This window comes from Dipodomys spectabilis, unplaced genomic scaffold, assembly GCF_019054845.1.
Source record: "Dipodomys spectabilis isolate Male_0828 unplaced genomic scaffold, ASM1905484v1 ptg000052l, whole genome shotgun sequence".
Lineage (NCBI taxonomy): Eukaryota > Metazoa > Chordata > Mammalia > Rodentia > Heteromyidae > Dipodomys > Dipodomys spectabilis.
This window is the reverse complement of record NW_024870729.1, coordinates 6,070,560-6,075,230: the sequence shown is the minus strand read 5'-3', so window position 1 is coordinate 6,075,230 and position 4,671 is coordinate 6,070,560. Positions and strand designations below refer to the sequence as shown.

General features: G+C 33.6%; 1 non-coding gene across 1 annotated transcript; it reads right to left on the bottom strand.

The window, feature by feature from the left end:
• Positions 1-3,840: 3,840 nt before the first annotated feature.
• Positions 3,841-3,946, bottom strand: LOC122107711. Its single transcript, XR_006147406.1, has one exon. It is a non-coding gene; the product is annotated as a U6 spliceosomal RNA (small nuclear RNA).
• Between the last annotated feature and the right edge of the window lie 725 nt (positions 3,947-4,671).

Genomic DNA, 4,671 nt, shown 5'->3' with positions numbered 1-4,671 from the left:
AGAGAGAAATAATCACACGATTGGTGGGTCAGATGATATTTCAAGTATGATTTCTTTAGAAAACTGCATACTACTTTCTATAAGGAGAATACTAACCTGGATTTTGTCCAAGAGTAGAAAATTTCCTTTTCTACACATTCTCACCAACCTGATTACCTTCTATTCAAAAGGGAATAAAGGGCAAATTTTTACTATCTTCAGTACCCTAGACTGGCTTAAGACCGAAATCCAACCTCCTAAATGCTTGGAATTACAAACTTTTACCACCACACCTGGTTCCTTTGATTTTTTTTGATAAGAGTTATAATAGTTATAAAGTAGTATCATAGTAATTTTGAATTACATTTCTCTAATGACTTCTCACAGCATTAAGCCAGCACAGAAGTTGTATTAAACACAACTGTGTAAACCCACTGGTGATATAGAGGGGTTTATGGAAAACATGTCTATTCGAACTTTTGTCCATTTTTAATCAAGTTTCTTGTTAATCTCATCTTTAATCTCTCTATACAAAAATAATTAATTCAAGGTAGTAAAAAGGAAAAAATTAAGCAACTCCTAACATTTTTCAATTTTCAATAACATGATATTGCTTAAATCATTTTCTGTTTATGCTTGAGACTATATAACAATTTAGTTAGACCTTTTACATATCTATATGTATTTTATTTATTTTACATTGATTGCTCTTTCCAAAGCCTGCGTGTCTAATTTTGGTTTCTTTCAGTCTTAAGAAGTTCAGATTTCAATCTCAAGAATAAATGGATGTAAGCAAACAAAAAAATACAGTTCCTCTCATCTGATAATGCCTCTACAAGAATGAGAAAAGAGTTCATCATTCTAAGGACCCTTAATTCTTAAGATAACATTTGTTATAATGCTAATGTTATTACCGTTTTAGTTTTGGGAAAAATTGTAATTAAAGGCACTAAGTGCATGGCCCAAGGCACACAGTGAGGAAGGAAATGAGTCAAATTTTCCAAAAGTCTTCCAGCAATACAAAAAAGGTAGATAAATTCTCTCCATTCACTGATACTCTCAATTCAATATTCATACTGTCCAAGAAATAATAGCATAGCAATTATTGCCCATGGTAATTGTTTTCTGTTACATTTTGTCTTCAACACAGACTGTGTTGGTGACATTGGGTTATCATGCACAGAGCTGAGCTTATAAATTATGGTCCAAAGAGAGGCAAATTTCTTCTGTCCCATAGTTCCAGTATCATTTTTAAAAAGTACTAAATCTTTTAAATATCATCACTTACTGTATTTTAATAATTAAAGAATGAAAAATTTCACATATAATCACTCCAAAATGCTTTAAGACTAGGAGATGATAAAACAGGCCTCTGTGAAGTAAATTTTCTTCTACTTTTAAAATTTTTCTGAAAGCCTGGTACTGGTTTGTCACACCTGTAATCCTAACTACTCGGGATACCTACTAAGGAGCCTGAGATCTGTGGATAATATTGGGAAGCCAACAGGACAAAATAAATTCATGAGATTATTTTTCAAAATTTTAACGAAATAGCAAAGGGCCAGGAATGAAGATGTAGCTCATATAATAACTCACCAATCTAGAGAGAAAGACGTAGCGAGATGTTGAAGCCCTGATTTCAAACTCTGAGCATGCCAACACGCAGGAATGCACACACACTCACTTTTTCAAAATATCCTCATATCAGTGTTTTGCATTAATTTCTTTGTTAACAATATTATACGGGTAAAATGGGCTTCATAAACTCTTCCATCTCAAAACATTTTTATACATTTTTGTTGTAAAAATACTGTACAGAGGGGTTATAGTTATATGAGCAAAGTAATAAGTACATTTCCTATCAATTATTGTTACCTCCTCCTTTGTTTTTCCCCCACCATTCCTTCCCTTACACCTCCACAAGTACACTCCTCATACTCCAAAGCCCCACCAAATGTCCCTAGCCTAAATTGTAAAGTTCGTTTTTCAAAATAATGTCTTGTGCATCTATTGTTATACAATGGGTCAAACTGTATTCCTATTTAAGCATGTTGTTTTTTTCCTTTCCCTCCCCAAATTAGAGAAGTGTACATTCAAGACGCAGGTGCACCAACATCAAATAAAGTGAAAACAGGGTTATACTGTTGGGGAGGAACGTATAAAAAAGAAAAACAATCACATCGTACATTATAAATATGTGAGAAACAACAGCAAGAAAGAAAAAAAACACTTGTGTCTCTATCTTGGGGGTTATTTAGCTTAACATCAACTTATCTAGTCATATACACATAGGCTTTCAACTTTTCTGCTTATCCCAGACATATACTAGTTATTGCAAATAAGGGATACCATGGGACCTATGTTTCTTTGGACTTGGCTTACATCAGTTAATATAATTTTTTTTCCAAGTCTTTCCATTTCCTAACAAATTGAGTGATGTCATTCTTTCTGATGGAGGCATAGAATTAATATACATATATATATATTTATATATATATATAGTATATGTGTGTGCGTGTGTGTGTACACACAAATACACACAGAACATTTTCCTTTTTTGTTTTTTAGAGCAACTTAGTTTTCCACCTTCATCATTTTTTCAAACGTTTTTATTGTGATTAAGTGGTTACAAATTTCCCAAATTTCACAATATTGTGGGATAGTGATGCTTAGTTTAAGTCACAAACACATTCTAACTTCGATGGAGCAAATTGTCTATTATGGTCTACAACATTTATGAATTCTATGAGCTTTGCAATAGAGTTATTTCTTCCATATGTAAACTTTTTTGTTTTGAAATATGTATATTTCTTTTGTATTGCATAGCGTCAGCTGTTCCCTCTTTCCCACTTGTTCCCTCCCTCCCTCAAGTGACATTGAGTTGCTTAGTTCATTTTGGTCAATGTCCAGTGCAGCTGATGGATCCCACTGTTGTATGTTTTTCCCTGATTCCCTCTAGTTCTGTGTCGTCCTCCTGGTTTCCCTTCAGTGTGCACATATGACGGGCAGAATGGGGTTATTTAGTAGTGATTCGACCAGATGAGTGGAAGTTCTTGGTTTCTTAAGTGTTGTTAATTTTGTTATATCACCTTACATTTTGGATTTAACATCCGCTTATCACGGAGACCATGTGCCATTTGTCTCTTTGCTTTTGGCTTAACTTGCTCAACATGATTTCCTGTAGCTTGATTGATTTCCCTACTAATGCCATTATTTTGTCCTTTCTAATGGCTGGAAAATATTCCGTTGTGTATAGTTACCACAGTTTTTTGATCCATTCATCTCTGTTGGGACATATGGGTTGTTTTCATATCCTGGCTATTGTGAACAGTGCTGCAATAAACATGGAAGTGCATTTGTCCTTGAATATTGGTACCTGTTGTTCAGGATAGATGCCTAGAAGTGGTATGAGTGGGCGATAAGGAAGGTCAATATTTATCTTTCTGAGGACTCACCAGACTGCTTTCCAAAGTGGTTGTGTAAGTGTACATTCACACACACACACACACACACACACACACACACACACATACAGAGAGAGAGAGAGAGAGAGAGAGAGAGAGAGAGAACATTTTCTTGATCCATTCTTCTACTGAGCAGCATCAGGGTTGGTTCCATATCTTAGCTATGGAAAATAATGCTACAATAAACATTGTTGTGGTGGTAGTTTTAGTATGGACTGGTTTATGATCATTTGGGAGAATGCCCAAAAGTGGGATTGCTGTATAATAGAGAGCTCTATGTGGAGGCTTTTGAGGAACCTCCAAACTGCTTTCCAACGTGGATGAACAAGTTTACACTCCCACCAAGAATGCAGTAGGCTTCCCTTCTGGCCATATCCCTTCCAGCATCTGTTGTTGTAAAAATATGGAACGATTCACTAATTTGTGTATCATCCTTGTGCAGGGACCATGCTAATCTTCTCTGTATGTTCCAATTTTAGTGTATGTGCAGCCAAATTGAGCACAAAACATTTTTTAAATATAAAGAGTAACTGATTTTCTTAAACTAGACAATTCAACAAAAATAAGTTCAAAAGAATTGTGAAATTTTAGAACCATGTGTTTCTTACATAAGCACACATTTAAGAATAAAAACAAGATTGACATATCAAAAACAAAATAATTCCAGATATTTGTTGTTCATGAGATTTGTGGGAGGAGGAATTCAATTATTCTACAAAAGGCACTTGTCATAATGATCATTGCAGCAAATGTTAAGGTTTGTTAAAAGTTTTAATGTTTTAAATATGTTTAATTTTGGGATTTGCTTATATATGGCAAAATTAAGTCATAAAAATTTTTGATAAAGTATACAATATTTCTGGTAGCATGTACTAGTAAGTATGTACATTTCAGATTTTATAGAAACTTTACTAATGAGAAGTTGCAAAGACTGTGTAAAGAAGCAGAGTGAAGAGTTAAGATTTTAAGTACACAGTTTCTGTTAAATCTTTAGGGCTCCTTTACATTATATGTTAGTGATGAACAAATAATGATATAATCCACATACAAATGATGAGATGAACTATAAATAGTAATCTTAGTGAGTAAATTTAAAGGCTACTATAGCTTTATCCAGTTTTAAATGTACAGTAATATGAGAAAATAGTAAACTCTACTATGTACACTTCAAATACTGAAAACCCTGGTAATTGTTTTGTTTTTTATTTTAGTAATCATTAATATTTAA